Source organism: Typopeltis vanoorti, chromosome 10, assembly GCF_054136105.1.
Source record: "Typopeltis vanoorti isolate ZY-2024b chromosome 10, IOZ_Tvanoo_1.0, whole genome shotgun sequence".
In the NCBI taxonomy this organism is placed as follows: domain Eukaryota; kingdom Metazoa; phylum Arthropoda; class Arachnida; order Uropygi; family Thelyphonidae; genus Typopeltis; species Typopeltis vanoorti.
In genome coordinates this window covers 96,566,789-96,584,590 of record NC_143558.1, presented here as the reverse complement: position 1 = coordinate 96,584,590, position 17,802 = coordinate 96,566,789, and the positions used below count along the sequence as shown (strand labels likewise).

General features: G+C 37.5%; 1 protein-coding gene across 1 annotated transcript in view; it reads left to right on the top strand.

Moving 5' to 3' along the window:
• The window catches only part of LOC150102612 (regulator of G protein signaling 7-like), a 463,836-nt gene that overhangs the window by 317,496 nt on the left and 128,538 nt on the right, over nt 1–17,802 (top strand). The gene's annotated exons all lie outside the window — the stretch shown is intronic.

Sequence of the window (17,802 nt, the reverse complement as noted above, 5' to 3'; positions counted from 1 at the left end):
CAGGAGAAAGTCTGCATTCACTTGTAAGTACTTATAATAATATTATAAATATATTTGGTGATCAGAATAGGATATATCAATGAAAATCAGCACAAATTAATTTAATGATGGTTTATTGACACTTTAATTAAGTCAATTAAATTAATTAAAACAACATCAATTAAATTAAACTTTAATTGATGTTGAATTAATTATTAATTCAATTAAACTTAACTAATAATAAAAATTAGCTAAATTACCAATTAATTATTAATTAATACATTACAAAATAACCAAGGTGTTCCATGAAAATTTCAGGATTCGTGAAGTGTTCCGTCGTAGAAAAAGTTTGAGAAACCCTGGAGACTGTAAACAGGAGTGAATGCAAGTGTAATAGTTGGTAAATCAATGATGGTGTAAATGCGAGTGTCTTTTATAATGTGAGATAAATCTGCACAGATAAGAATTTTAGCATTAGGAAAGAGAAGATGTGACAATGTAAGTTTAATGACTTACAAAGGTTGGTCGATTGGTAGAGCCTCTGCTACTAATGGCTCAGTTAAGTAAGTTTGAGCACGGTTAGTAGTTGGAAGGGGACCATTCGTTCGATGCTGTTGGCACACTCTCCCTTGATGAGTCTTTGAACTCCCTGGAGGTGTCAAATCATAATAATAATAATAATAATAATAATAATGACTGATGATATAGATGAATAATGATCCAGAGAAGGGAGGTAAAAATAGGTGTGTTTATTTTGGCATTGCCACATTGGTTTTTCATAGAAACAGAGGGATATGGTATTTTCTAGACATAGGAAAGTGGAATAAGAAGTACTCTTAGTGATAGAAGAAAAAGAATTATACCCACTTAAAGCAGAGGAGAAGTAAGATTGGTAGTACTTTGAGGATGTGTGATGTGGCATACATAAGACATGATGTTTAAGGAGATGTTGCTATTACCTAGAAATATTAAAGTTAATGAAAGTTTTGTGCCATTTGGATGAAATAGCATCCAGAAACAAAGGAAATGAATTTAGACAACAGTCAAAAATAAGATACTCAAAAGTCCAACTGAACATGGCCAGGATTCAAGATAGCCACTATCATTGTAAGAAGTATCAGTGGAAAAGAATGGCAGAAGAATTAAAGAAATGCCATGATGATTCAATTGGTCTTACCACATTAAAGCACTTGAATACAGGTAAGATTCTTCTAAATAACTATAACATGTTATATTCAGGTAATAATGATCAGGGAAAGAAAGAAGTAGCTATAATATTCAACACTAAACGCCAGAATTATCTTGAATAGCAGACCAAATAAAGTAGAGTGATGTGGCCAAACATCAAAGAGGAGAATTGGACAGTGAGATTGATTTGTGTCTAAGGTCCCACAGAAGGTTCTATTAAGGAAAGAGTAGATGAGTTTTTCCAGCCACAAGAAAAGTCCACTAACATAAAAGAAGGGGAAATTGGTCCTTGGAGATATAAACAGCAAAGTAGGAAACAAATATCCATATGGATATGTTCTGGAAAAAATTGGAGAAAAGGATAAAGCTAATAATAATGGTGAGTGGCTGCTGGATTTCTGTTCAGGACATGGAGTGGTTATTACTAACACCTATGATAAAACATAAAGATGTATGCAAAATATGGAGGGAAGGCACAATGACTATGTCATTGTTGATTTTAATATCTTCATGCTGGTTCAGGACAGGCACACAGATGATGTGAAATAACTGCCATTGAGTTTTTCAGTAGAATGAAATTGAATATCATAATGAAAACTCTTTCTTTTAAGGTTACACGATGATCAGCATTCATATTTAAGAATTTAGGGAGACACAAAACAGACGTGTTGAAATGATTTTTTTTTTTACCACTAGAGGTCAGGCTAAGTAAAAGTTCAATTAACAGCGTAGATTCAATTTACCTTTGTAGAGTGCAAAAGCATGTAGCTTGTTTTCATATTATACATGTATTTTTCTGATGATGACCTCAATACAGGGTCGAAATGTCAATTGTTATTTTATTAATAATTAGTAAAATAATCATTTCAACATGTGTGTTTTATGTCCCTAAATTCGTAAATATGAGTCATAATGAAAAGAAAAGTGTGTAAAGAATGTTTAAAAAACAGTAAAAGACAAGCTGCTTTCAAAGCCGAACTGGACTCAAATATACAATCAATATGGGAGTTTGCAAACAGGAACCAAGCCTTGGAGACTCAGTGGCAGACTGAAAAAAACACTGATTGATTCAGCAGAGGCATGTAATGTTTTCTGCAAGAATAGGAAAATCAGAATGCTATTGTCATGGAAAAGAAGAAAGCATATTGAAAGTTCTGAGCAAGTAAATTTGATGACTTACTTGCTCTGTGAAATTGTGAAATAATATGTAAGAAAGCAAAGCAAAGCAGTATGTAGCAGTGTGCAAAGTGCAGAATGTGATAAGAATATAGAAGATACATATCAGAAAAGTGGCAAAATGTTCTGGAGGCTATTGAAAAATGCTTAGAAATATAACAAAGAGTACTGTAAAAGAAATGGGAGTTAATAAAGGTGACATGCAAACTGAAGATAAAGACATTCTAGATGTCTGGAGTAATTACTTTTAAAAATTACTAAATAAAACAAGAAGTGACAGAAGTAGAAAACATTCAAGAAGAATGCAATCAGAAATACATATTCAAGAAGGTCAAATTTTAGTTGACTGGTGCAGAGAGCTCTCTCTCATAGCACTCATCTGTGAAAAGGGGAAATAAAACTGAATGTCAGAATTAGTGAAATTTCTCTACAGAGTATTCCAAGTAAGATTTTTCCACACATACTTGAGAAAAGGTTAAGAAAAATTTGAAAGAGAATATGCTGGAATGAAGCCAAACAGAAGTTGTCAGGATCATATGCGGGTGGTCTGAAAAGTTCTCGGCCTAACAATGAAAAAACGAATTTAGAATTTCAGCAATTTTTTTTATTTTTCAACATAATCACCCTTAAGACTAATACTTTTATTCCAGCAATGCTCCAGTGCCATTATCCCGTCCCTGTAGTGGTTCTCAGCAAGATCTGCAAAATACACCTCTACAGCTGCATCACCTCTTGATTCGAAGAAAAATGCTGACCAGCGAGGAAGAGTTTTAGTTTTGGGAAGAGATAGAAGTCAGAGGGAGCCAAATCTGAGAAATAGGGTGGATGTTCCAGTAATTCATAGTGCAGATCCCTTAATTTTCCTGTTGTCAAAACACCTTTATGGGCAGATGCATTGTCCTGATGAAAGATGATTTTTTCTTCTGCACACCGGGTCTTTTCTCACAAATTTTTTTGTTTTGTCTGGTTAAAAGATCGGAATTATATTTCCCAGTTATTGTTTTACCCTTTTCAAGATAAATAATAAACAAAATGCTTTTAGCATCCCAAAACATCAATACCATGGCCTTTCCTGCTGATGGAACCGACTTTGGCGCTGAAGAACAGGCTTCTGTCCACTGTTTTGACCGCTCTTTGGATTCTGGTGTGTAATGGTGAATCCAAGTCTCATCCATAGTAATAAATCAACACACAAAATCAGTTTTATTCTTGTTATAATGCTCTAAGCACTGTTCAGAGATTTTCATGCGAGTGCATTTTTGATCTGCTGTGAATAAGCCCGGCACCCATCTTGTACAAAGATTTTTCATTTGCAATTCTTCATGCAAAATATATCCTACACATTCTTTTGAAATGCCTATAGTCTCAACAATTTCATGCACTTGGACTCACTGGTCATCCAATACCATATCGTGCACTTGATCAATGATTTCTGGTATTGTTACACTTTTTGGATGACCTTCGCTTGGATCATCTTCAAGATGATCATCTTGGATCATCACAGCCACATTTAAACTTGGCAGCCTATTTCTTAATTGTCGAAAATGAAGGAGAAGAGTGCCCATAAACTATGAACTTTGATTGAATTTCTTTTGGCGTTAAACCTTCTTTTACAAAGATTTTATAACTGCATGCTACTCGATTTTATCCATTTCAAGTGATACAGACAACAATTTTGCTTCAGACAGCTGTATAAAACAAACTACTTGATTGAAAGACTTGCAATTTCACAAGGATGCTTACGACAGATGTACCAACTTACCAACTTAGAAAAAAAAATTTCTTCCCGATAGTGTTGCCATCTATGGTCGAGGCCGAGAACTTTTCAGACTACCCCTGTATTTTCACTTTACAACAAATAGTTGAGAATATAACAAGGATCTGTGTTCAAGTTTGCCAAGGTGCCAAGAGAAAAACCAATCAAAATGCTACAATCATATTATTATTATTATTATTCAGGCCTCCATGGAGCCACAAGACTCATCGTGGGAGGTCTTTCCTAGGAAACACAAAGTCTGTCATACCACTCCTTGAACTCATTGACTGTTCTTGCTCTCAACATTCTATCAGGCAATGCATTCCACAATTCAACCGCCGTCAATGCAAAGAAACCACTTCTCATCCTGTTGCTCACAGCTTTCTTTTGTAACTTCCAGGGATGGCCCTTTGTCATCACTCCTTCCCGCTGTCCAACCAAGTGAAAGAACTCCCCAGTGTCAACCCTGTAACCATCTCTCAACAGTTTAAAAGTCTCAATCATATCACCTCTCCTTCTTCTATCTACCAAACTGTGCAGTCCACGTTCCCTCAGCCGATCCTCATAACTAACATTGTGCAGTCTTGAAACCATCTTTATTATCCACCTCTGCACCCTCTCCACAGTTAATTTATCCCCTTTGAATCCTGGGGACCAAATTTGAGAACAATAAGGGTGGTCTGATCAGGCACTGATAACTCTTTTATCTCTTCAGGTCAGCATTGTTCTCAGTATTGCAGCAATCCTCTGGGTTACCTTCACCACCTTTGCAATATTTCCCCTGAATTTCAGGTTTCTATCAATCATCATCCCCAGATCTCTTGTTTCCCCCTACTTCCTCATACAGCTCCTCCAATCAAGTATGCAGCCTCCCATCGATGTATCCCAAACTTCAAGATTTTACATTTTGCAGAATTAAACCAATACTCCCATTCATTCACCCAACTGTCTAGTTTATTCAGATCTTCTGAGTTTATTCAGAAGGGTTATTAGTAATAGTGCAGATGTGGCAGCAGGGCTGCCACATCTGCACTATTACTAATAACCCTTCCCAGCTTCACATTGTCTGCAAACAACTGAATATTCTCCTACAATCCACTGACAATGTCATTGATATAAAGGTTGAACAATACATTTCCCAGTACTGAGCCATGTGTAACCCCACTTTTAACCTTCTGCCTACTTGATATTGCCCCACCATACACAACTCTCTGATACCTATCAGACAGCCAATCCTGAATCCAGTTGACTAACCTGACATCCAGACCCATGTGTTGCAACTTAAATATCAACTTATCATGTGTACCCTGTCGAATGCCTTTGCAAAATCAAAAAAAAATGGCAGTATATGCCTTTCCCTCATCAACTGCTCTTGTCCCTTTACTATAAAAGGATTTTACTTTTACTGTAAAAGGCTTTACTAAAAATTATATGGAGTGACTAAGTCTATATTTAAGTTGTAAGTCAGCAGTTAGAATTGAAAGAGATAAAGGAAGATCGTTTTGTGTAAAATAAGATGTGAGACAAGGGTGCACACTATCTCTTTGGTTATACATTGTCATTAAATCTAATAATAAAATTAGAGATGTGAATTTCTGCAGCATTCACTCAGTTAAACTAAATAACTGTAACAAATCTGTATATTAAAATCAGTAATAAAAAGACAAAGGTTATGGAAATCAGTAGGACACTGAAAATGTCAGCGGCATCCTGAATGGAAAGTTTATATAACAAATGAAACATTTCTACTATTTAGGCACAGTGTTTGGTGAATGTGGTAAATTAAAAGTTTTTCCACTTGGTTATACTATAAATTAAAGATGCCAAGAAATTATATTCTTGGTTTAATCCTTTATCCAAGAGTAAGCAAACAAAGTTTGCATCTGAAGTAACTTGAAGACTGGGCAACTCTTATTTCTTCATTAGTCATTAACCTCTATATACGAGTTGCAGGACACTAAAGTAACTTCAGTATCCTAAAATTACTTCCTTGCAAATTTTGCAAAATCCTTGGATAAAGGATTAAACTAATAATATAATTTCTTGGCATCTTTAATTTATGGTAAATTAAATATGGAAATAGAAACAAAATAAGCAAATCTGGTATTTTGGAAGTTGAATAAATTTTTATGGAATGAACAGAGAAATTATTCAAACCACCTAAGTAGCTATTATTATTATTATTATTATGGGCAACTCTAAGGAGTTCTTAGACTTATTGAGGGAGGCCCTAAGCATCATGTCAAGAACTATCCAACATTTGTGCAGTATCTGTCATAATTTGCTTTGAACTCATTCACAGTCATGGCAACCACAACAGACTCTGGCAACTCATTCCACTCATTCACTACTCTGCAAGCAGAAAAACTTAGTTCTAACACCCTTGCTAACTACAATCTAACTCATTTTCCATGGATGGTTCCTAGTTCTCCCACCAACACACCTGTTCTGGAAAATTTCTCCTGAATTAATCTTGTAAAAGCCAGATTTGTATGTCTCAATCATATTACCCTTTTCTGCCTATTGTTACACCTGATATCCTGAGAATATGGTATTCTCAGTTATCATGGTGTAACATGAAAAACAGATAACATAAATAAAAACCCCAGCATGAAAAGAATAATTTAATATTCTTGCATCCAGTATAAATTGAGTAAAATGTAAAGGTCTATTGTTTAGTTAAAATAACGAAAGAAAAGAATGTATTAAGATGTATTATGACTAAACAAGGAATTTGTATTAAATAAGTAGCTAACTAAGAATTAATATATATTAATTAATATATTAAATAATTAATTAATATATGCGATTAAGAATGAAAGAGTTAAGTGCCTAAGAATAAAAGGATGAGTCATGAAATACGCTATGTAAGAGGCTACAGATTAAGCTTTAAGTAGAATTCTGAGAAAGGGTTTGAAAGGGGGTTAAGATAGAGGCTAACAAGAAAAATAATGGAATATCGCTTAGGGCCTATACCCGGATAGAAACTTCGTTACGAGTTGCCGATCAAAATGACGTTTGGAGGCCAAATGCTACCCAATTGGCAGAGAGACGGAAAACTAGTAGGAGGTGGGAAAAAGAAGTAAGAAAGGGTGCCGTTAGGGAAGCAGATATAAAAGGGTTGGTAACCCCCCCCCCTCAAGACTTGGCTTTGGTTTTTTTCGAGGAGCAGGCTCTCTTGGGCTTTAGTTTGGTTTTCGAATGGACCTCACGGTGTTCCTGAGTGGAGAGATATGGCTTATATCCTCATGCTACAACAAGGAATCGAAGGCGAGCGGGAAGGCTATTCCCGTATTCCTATGTAGGAAGCGAAATATACCAAAGAATCATAGGAAGCTGTGAAATTATCGATGTACTCGTTACGGATAGTACAGCCGGCGGCGCAGATGTTCATACATCCCTGAATTGCAAAGAAGTTATGCAAGCAAGTCCGTTCAGTAGAAGGAAAAGGCCCGTAAGTGAAGCTAAAGAAAGGTATTGTGAACTTTGTCTTATGTTAACTAAAAGTTGTTTGTGATAGGTACCATTGTCATAATACGGAACTGTTAAAGTGATTAGGGAGAAATTATAATAGGACTTTAGAATCTGATAGAGGGTGTTAAAGTAAACTAGCTAGTGTTGATAATTTGTGAATATTTAATTGTCCTAAGAATCTTGAGTGCCTACTACTTTGTAAAAGGAAAGTTAATGACATAGTTGTGTGTTAATGAAGTAAATGGTTTTGTTAATATTGAATTAGATTAGTGCGAATTGAGTAATCAAGTAGCCTGAGAAATTTGAATGCCTAGTGTGATGTGTAGAGAATCGGAATTGTCATAAGTATGTGCTAGAATAGCTAATGTCTTTGTTAGTATACTTGAAGTTGAATAACCTAATATTGTGCGGTGATCTAATTATTCCATGTTAAGTGAATTCATGTTTTGTATGAAATTTTGTGGCGGCATGATCGTGGTAACTCTTGTCGAATCATAGCCCAACTACTTGTATTAAGCTAATTTTAGTGTGTAAGTAATTTAGTTGAGTGTTTTGATATGTACCATGTTTAGAAAAATAATAAACCTTTGTTTAATGATGAAGAAAGTTGTCTGATATTGCTATATCCAATGCACCGCTTAGAAATATTCGAGCCTAACCACGCGGGGAATTAATGTTAAGAACGGGAAGCTTAAGGAATTAATGTTGAGTAACAAGAGATAGTGTCACGACTGCAATAGTTACACTTTCAGATATTTGAGTTCCTTTTCTCTGTTTATGTATAAATTATATTAAACTAAATATCCCAAAGGGCGCAGTTAAAATACAAATACTAGGGATACTACGGGGAACAATAGCTCAGATATTAATAGAAACTTTGGTGATGTTTTGAGGGTAGTAGTTAGAAGAATATAGACGAAGGCAGTTTGTAAGATAAACAAAAATCGTAAGATAGGGACATAACACTATCAACTAGTTTCTGTAACCCACAAATATTCAACCTGTTCTTGTAAGGTTCATTCCATAGACCTACTACCATCTTGATCACTCACCTCTGGATCCTCTCTAGCCCCTCCTCATTACCAAGAAACCCTGGTACCCAGATTTGCATGCAGTAGTCAGGGTCTTATCAAGGCTTGATAAAGAGGGACAATAACCTCCTTGTCTCTGCTCCTCAAAGTATTCTTCAGTAACCAAGTGATCTGATGAGCTGCTTTAGCCACTTTTGTTATGTGTCCCCTTAACTTTAACTTCCAATGCACTAACATGTCCAAGTCTCTGGCTTTGTCAATTTCCTGGACTACAGTTCCACCAATGTGGTATACAGCTGGTAATCTTTTCACCCCAAAATGCATAATCTTACACTCTGTCACATTAAACTGACATCCATTCTCCTTTGCTAAGTCTGCCAATCTATCAAAATCATCCTGCAGAATTTTGACATTATCTCTATTAACTATTGCTCTACCTAACTTTGCATCATTGGCAAATAATTGAACAGTTCCTCTCAGATACTTTCCTATATCGTTAATGAACAGTAGTGGTCCAAGAACAGAACTCTGCAGCACACTACTAGTCACAGGTAGGGAGCCTACCAGCCTTTTTTGGACTCTATTCCTGAATAAACTACTCTCTGATATCTCTCCATCAACCACCCTCTTATCCATCTTGCCAACAATCCTATATCCATCCCCATGAGCTGCAGTTTACTGATTAGAATTTCATGTGGTATCTTGTCAAAGGCCGTTGCAAAGTCCAGTGCAACGGCCTTTGACAACTTTGCATCATCGGAATAAATATATATTAAACTGTAATTCTACTAATTCTACTAATTCTCTGATCGGTGGATAAAGGTAATGGGTTTATATGCAATATATCCACCTCGTATATCCCTTTATCCACCTCAGCTGTCACTGTATTATTAAACATAATACAGTGACTTAATACAGTGACATTAGGTTAGCAAGTATTATTAAACATAATACTTGTTAACCTAAGCATGTTACGGAGGCATTACCTACCTTTCACAAAACCATCTGTCCCCATACAGTATCCCATTTTCATCTATCCATTCTTGTATTTTGCTCTTGACCAACTTCTGCAATACTCTGATCAGTTGGTAATTTGCTACATCAGTCTTGGAACCTCCTTTATGCAATGGAACTGTTTTCCCCTCTTTCCACCCCCTCAGGACTAACCCAGAGCTGACACTTAGATTAAACAATATGGTCAAGGCACTGACAATTCCCTCACCATTTCACATAAAACTTGAGCTGGTATGCCATCCAATCCCACAGCTGTATTCATATTAAGGTTCTGTAATATGATATGTACCTCCATTTCATTTACCTCAGTTCCCATATGTCTTTGACTCTCTCGTTCCTGCAATATCACTACCTGGATGATATACGCTTGCAAACTGTAATTCTACTAATTCTTTTGATTCAGTTACCTCCCTACCATCGGCATTCCTTAAAATCATTCTGCCATATACATTCTTTCTTTTACTTGCAGCATATCGACTGAACTGTTTGGGATTCTTTTTAGCTTGCATTGATAACTTCCTTTCATAATCTGTTTTTGCCTTTCTTACCACACTAGTAGTTATCCTTCTGCCCTGTGCTTTGTATTGTTCATGTGCCTGCAGGTCATCTTTTTCCTTAAATGCCCTCCACAATTGTTTTTTTGCAGCTCCAGCTTGATGGTGTTATTCATCCATTTAACTCCCACTTGATTTACTCTCCTGACTCTGGGTATGTAGTCTGCCATTATCTTCCTCAAAACACTCCTTTACCACTTCCCATGTACTATCAACTTCCAGTGCTTGCAGTTTTACATGCTATAGCACTGATCCAAGCAATCTCCTAAGGCTGTCATACTTCCCAGCCTTGTAATTCCACATATATCCCATCTTAACTGAAAATTCAACACATTTAGCCACCTCCCAAGTGAAGATCCATTTCCTTCCTCCTATGTGTCCTTTCCTCCTTCCAATCTATGTTCCCATAGTTGAAATCCCCCATATAATAATTACCTGTCCTCCACTCATTGAGTGGAGGACAGGTAATTATTATATGGAGGATTTCATATTATATATGAAAGTTTATATTTCATATATAATATGAAATTATATATTATTTCATATAATATATAAAATATATTATTTTTATATAATAATATAAAAATAATATATTTTTATTATATATATAATAATAAATAATAAAATTTATTAATATAAATTTTATTAATATTAATAAATTATTATCTTAGATCTAATCATTTCATTAGAAGAGATTGTGAGCAGGATATCTCAATTCCCTCCATTTGGTGAGAGTGATCATGAAGAGATCACCTGGTGGTGGCTAGCCATATGATGACTTTTGTGAGGACATGATATATGTGGAACTACAAAGCCAGTGATCATGAAAAGCTTAGGAGATATCTTACAGCTATTATTATTATTACATGACACCTCCAAGGAGTCCAAAGAACTCAACGATTATGGTAGAAACAGATGTGTGTGTGTGTGTGGGGGGGTATGCATACTGTTGCAGCCAACCTTGAATCAAGCAAATATGAGAACATAAATGATCAGAGATAGCATGGAATTAAGCAGGAAGTGCTAAATACTGCTTAAACAGAGACCAAGAGATAATTAACAACATCAATGTCTAAATGTATTTCAAATGTCAAATGAATTAATGAAGGTTCTAGTAGTAAGACTTATACGCTGGTTAGACATAACTGGTAATTAATTTACGGAATTAACAATGCATATAAAGTATATTAATTAAAGATAACTTTAATGAATCACTTCTATATTTCGGCAATGTCACATTGCCATCTTCAGGAACATAAAGATATGGTATGTGCACTAAGGAACTAACAAAGCAAATGAGGAAGAAAGTAAGAAACTAATTTTGTTCCTAAAGTCCTAATGGTGCCCTCATGCGGTCTAATTTGGTAGTCTTGGCAGTTGGGCTGAAGTTCTCATAATGAAAGTCTCCCAAATTTGGGGCAGTTTCATGCACCCAAATTTGTTGAGGTTAGGAACGTTTTTTAGAGCTGCTGAAGATTCTTTGAATAATCTTTCGTATTTAAACTTGCTGCGATGGATTATTTTTGTTTTCTTCCAACGAATTTTATGGTGGGTATCTAAGGCATGGTCTGCCAGCCCAGAGCGGCTGTACTGGTGAAACCGGATGTAGTCTTGGTGTTCTGAAATCCTGATATTTGTTGTTCTGCCTGTTTGGCCAAAGTAGGACAATTTGCAGCTACAAGGGACCTGGTATACACCAGGTAGGTCTAGGGGAAGTGGTTGGTCTTTGGTAGAGCGGATAAGGGATGCCAACTTTTTATATGGTCTGTAACAGGAAGTAAGGTCATATTTTTTGAGGATATTAGTTATTTTTTCAGAGGTGCCCTGGATGTAGGGGATAGTGATAGACTTGGTGTAGTCTTTATTGTGGAGAGGGGGAGGGGGGGTTGTGGTTTACAGGTTTTAGTATTTTTTGGATTTTTTTGGGGTTATAGCCATTGGCTAAGAAAGTGTTGAGGATGTGGTTTAGTTCCATAGTCAGGGCCTTGTCATCTGAGCAGATTAATTTTGCCCTGTTATATAGTGTTTTTATCACCCCATATTGTTGTGAGGGTGGGTGGTGGGATTGCTGGTGAATGTATCTGCCAGTGTGGGTGGGTTTTCTGTAAACAGAGAAAACCAAAGATCCATCAAGCTGGCGGGTGATTAAAGTGTCTAGGAAGGGGAGGGTGTTGTTTTCCTCTTTTTCTAAGGTGAACTGGACTCTGGGATGTTGGTTGTTTAAGTGTGTTAGGAAGGAGTGGAGTGTGTCTGAGCCATGTGGCCAAATAGCAAACACATCATCCACATAACGAAGCCAAATAGTGGGTTTTTGTGGGGCGGAGTTTAAGGCTTTCTCTTCAAATGTCTCCATAAAGAAATTGGCCAAGAGTGGGGAAAGTGGTGAACCCATGGCTGTCCCCTCTATCTGTTTGTAGAACTTTCCTTGCCAAACGAAATAGCCTGAGTTCATTGTGAACTGAAATAGGGCTGAGATATCGGGAGGAAACTTGGCTTGGATGAGCTCAAGGGTTTCTTTGAGTGGGACATTAGTGAATAGGGAGGAGCCGTCAAAACTGACCATTATGTCAGTGTGTTGGAGTGTGAGGTTTTCTATACTGGCTTTAAAGTGGGCCAAGTTTTTTATGTGTGATGGTGTGTTGCCAGTGTAGTGTGTGAGCGTTTTGGCTAAATGTTTGGCTAATTTATATGTGGGGGAATCAATGCCATCCACTATGGGACGCAATGGCACATTTTGTTTATGTATTTTTGGGAGTCCATATAATCGGGGGGGGTCTAGAGTTATAAGGTTTAAGTTTGTTGATGACTTCCACAGGCCAAGAAGTGACTTTCTTAAGGAGTCTGTGGATAGTTCTAATCTGAGAGCTGGTCGGATTATATATTCAATGGGGAGGTAAGTAGTACGGTCTCGTATTAAAGAATTTAGCTTACCTTTGTAGTCTTTCTGATTGAGTACCACAGTGGCGCTTCCCTTATCAGCTTTGGTGATTACTATTTTTTTGTTGTTTTTTAATTCTTGTAGGGCTGTATATTCGTTTTTGGATAAGTTGGATTTTGGAGGTTTGGCTTTAGTGAGAACACCGACTACATCCAGTCTCACGTTGTTGGCGATATGGTTAGGCAGGTTGCGAATTCCACGCTCTATTTGGATCATGATTTCTTCAGCAGGTATCCTTTTGGGAGCTAGGGCGAAATTGTGACCACGTGAAAGTGCTTCAGGCTTTAAAACTGCCGACGAGAGGTTGACTACTGTGTTAAGTGGTGGCTGGGGTACAGAAGTAGAAGTCTTTGTCAGGTTTTCGTATTTTTTCACGTGCCAACTACGTATTTTTTCGAATTCCTTTCTTGCCGATGTGCATGAGATGTCATGAAGTATAGACCATAGATCAAGGCCGAGTGTGTTAGAAAGCTCTTCCTCTAGCGCCCGTAAGGTTTTGTTTTCGTTGGCAAGGAGAACGCGCGTCGCGGTAATTTGTTCTCTTAACAGGGCGAAGCTAGTGCGGTTATAAATGCGTAGAGCTTTCTCGGAAGTAAAACGGTGCTTCAATTTGACACAGTTGGGGATCACTTTGTTATCCCGGCAGCGTTTTAGGAACGTCAGACGATTTATTTGCCTCGATATCTTCAACCTCAGTTTGCCGTATTGACGGGCCTTTCGTGCGATTGCATCTCCGTGGATGATCATGATTCTAGTAGTAAGACTTATACGTTGGTTAGACATAACTGGTAATTAATTTACGGAATTAACAACGCATATAAAGTATATTAATTAAAGATAACTTTAATGAATCACTTCTATATTTCGGCAATGTCACATTGCCATCTTCAGGAACATAAAGATATGGTATGTGCACTAAGGAACTAACAAAGCAAATGAGGAAGAAAGTAAGAAACTAATTTTGTTCCTAAAGTCCTAATGGGGTACAGAAGTAGAAGTCTTTGTCAGGTTTTCGTATTTTTTCACGTGCCGAGTACGTATTTTTTCACGTTTAGGACTTTAGAAACAACATTAGTTTCTTACTTTCTTCCTCATTTGCTTTGTTAGTTCCTTAGTGCACATACCATATCTTTATGTTCCTGAAGATGGCAATGTGACATTGCCGAAATATAGCCGAAATAAAAAAAAAAAAAAAAAAAAAAACCTTACGGGCACTAGAGGAAGAGCTTTCTAACACAATTGGAGCATATGGGATTTGATGCTAGATTAGTGAGTTGGATTTGTAACTGGCTGGCAGATAAATATCAGCAAGTTGTGTATGGGGGTGTGGTATCCCAAATGGTGAAAGTCACTAGTGGTGTGGGGGTTTTGAGGGCAATGTCGTTCATCTTCTTTATTAATGATATTGGGGTGAATTTATCTGGAGATAATGCAACTTTTGCAAATGATGCAAAACCCTCCGTAGCGCAATTGGAAGAACGACAGTATGTTGCACCTTTGATTAGAAAAGGCCTAAGTTCGATTCTCGTCATGACGGGAGGAATCTTTATATGGACTTTTCAATTGAAGGTGAGTTAGCTGATCTCATATGGAGGTAGCAGGATTTTATCTCCCGGAAACTCGGGTTTTTCATCCTGCATACAGACAAATCGGCCCTTTAGAACACACGCAATTTACAGACAAAAAGTACTAGTTGTGGTGTGGGTGGTAGATAGCGTTGATGTAGATTATTGGTAGTAGAGGTTCAGTGTAGTGGTGAAGACAGAGAGCTGTACAGTAAGTGTCCTCCCGCAATGAGTCTACGGACTCCTTAGAGGTGTCACGAATAATAATGTGGAATTAAGCAGATGTTGTGGCCTTACAGGAGGATTTGAATAGATTGTATGAGTGGGCAAGTGAGTGACACTTTTGTCAGTTTATTGTTGAGAAATGTAAGATTCTGAAATTTAGTAAGCAACAATATAATGATGCAAAGTCATCACATCATATTATGGCAATGACTCAGGTGACATTGATGTGTAGAAACCGCTTGAAGAAATTGTCTTCAAGAGGTTATGATTCCATTCTAAAGCCTTGATCAGGTCTCATATGGATTAATGTGCACAGATTTGGTCCTAGTTTTCATATTAATGAAGATATATTAAAAAGGGTTGTGGTAACTGGAGATATGGAACTGGTCTTTAGTTTTTTTGAAGACAGACTGAAGGAATGCAATTTGTAAAACCTCGTAAACAGTAGGGGAGGAGATATGATTGAGACATTTAAGTTGGAAGTTGTCACCCTATCACCAAATGTAACTAGATTACTGGAACAAGACCACCTACTAATAAAACCATGGCTACTGCCTTGAATGCATTTAAAGAAGTTTCATAAGCTTTGCCTGTAACTCCCATGATAAGTCTTTTTGACTTCATGGAGGTCTGGTGTTAATACTAATGATAATAATATGGATGCAGACTAGAATATAATTGCTTGTCCAGTATATTGCTTGGCTCAGTGCCATGGCATGTAAAACTGCAAGGGCTGGATGTTGATAGTGCATGGGAGGTGGTTAAGAACTGTTTGCAGGAGGCAATGGTTGACTGTATACCAAGAGTCCGAATAATAAATCAAGTAGGGGTTAAATGGATGAATAACACTATTAAGCTTGAGCTGCAAAAAAAGAAACAATTGTGGAGGGAATTTAAGGAGAAAGGTGACCATCAGGTGCAGGAACAGTATAAAGCTCAGGCCAGGATGGTAACAAGGGTGGTAAGAAAAGCAAAAGCAGATTACAAAAGAAAATTGGCCATGCAGGCTAAAGAGAATTCCAAACAGTTTTTTCAATATGTTGCAAGTAAAAGGAAAAATGCTCATGGTAGAATGATCTTAAAAAATGCTGAGGGTAGGGAGGTAACTGAATCAGTCGATATTGTGGAATTACTGAGCGAGCACTTTGCAAGAGTATATCATCCAGGTGGTGACTTTGCAGGAATGGAAGAACCAACAGCTTATACTGGAATTGTGATGAATGAAGTAGAGGTAACTAGTCTATTACAGAACCTCAGTGTCAATACATCTGTGGGATTGGATGGTATACCAGCTCGTGTCGTACGTGAAACGGCTAAAGAATTGTCAGTGCCCTTGACCATTTTGTTTAACTTGAGCCTCGGGTCTGGGTCAGTCCCAAGGGGGTGGAAAGAGAGGAAAATAGTTCCGCTGCACAAAGGTGGTTCCAAGGCTACTGTTGAAAATTACCGGCCAATCAGCATAACAGGAATCATTATCAAGGTCTTAGAGAAAATAGTCAAGAGGAAAATACAAGACTGGATAGAAGAAAATGGGATACTGTATCGGGGACAGCATGGTTTTGTGAAGGGTAGGTCATGCCTCAGTAACTTGCTCACGTATTATAACACAGTGACAGCTGAACTGGATAAGGGTAATGGGTTTACAGTGATTCTACTGGACCTTGCTAAGGCCTTTGACAGGATACCACATGGAATTCTAATCAGTAAATTGCAGCATATGGGGATGGACATAGGGTTGGTGAGATGGATAGGAGGGTGGTTGACGGAGAGATATCAGAGAGTGGTTTACTCAGGAGTAGAGTCCACAAGACGGCCTGTGACTAGTGGTGTGCCACAAGGATCTGTTCTTGGACCACTGCTGTTTAATTTGTTCATTAATGATATAGGAAAGGATCTGAGAGGAACAGTTCATTTGTTTGCGGATGATGCGAAGTTGGGGAGGGCAATAGTGAATGCAGATGACGTCAGAATTTTGCAGGATGATTTGGATAGATTGGAGGTCTGGGCTGAGGAGAATGGATGTCAATTTAATGTGGCAAAATGTACGGTTATGCATTTTGGGGTGAAAAGATTGGCGTCAGTTTACTGCATTGGTGGAACTGTGCTCCAGGAAATTGATGAGGCACGAGATTTAGGAGTGTTGGTGGATAAGGAATTGAAATTTAGGGGACACATTGCAAAAGTGACCAAATCAGCTCATCAAATCACTTGGTTGCTGAAGAATACGTTGACAAGCAGAGACAAGCAGGTTATTGTCCCTCTGTATCGAGCCTTTATAAGACCCCATCTCGACTACTGTGCCCAGATTTGGTCACCTAGGTTTCTTCTTGATGGGGAGGAGGTAGAGAGGATTCAGAGGCGAGTGACCAAGATGATAGCAGGTCTGTGGAATGAACCTTATGAGAACAGGTTGAGGATTTGTGGGTTGCAAAAATTGGTTGATAGGCAGAGGAGGGGGGATATGATTGAGACATTCAAATTACTGAAGGGTTTCTATAAAATTAATTCAGAAGATATATTTGAGAACAGGGCTGGTTGTTGTGGGAGGACTAGGGGACATCCATGGAAACTGGGCAAAAGTGTGGTTAGTAAAGGTGTTAGAGCTGGGTTCTTTACTTTTAGAGTAGTGAATGAGTGGAATGCGCTCCCTGAGTCTGTGGTGGATGCTGTGACAGTGAATGAGTTTAAGGCGAGGTATGATAGATACTGTATGAATGTTGAATAGTTGTGATGAATATGATTTGGGGCCTCCCTCGATGAGTCTAATGACTCCCTGGAGTTTGCCCGTAATAATAGTAATAGTGTAGTTCAGTAAAAATAAATGTTTTATGAATCCAGTTTGCTCTAAGAAATCAGTATCTCTCTGAACACAAACTAAATAATATGTTAGTGAGATGAAAAT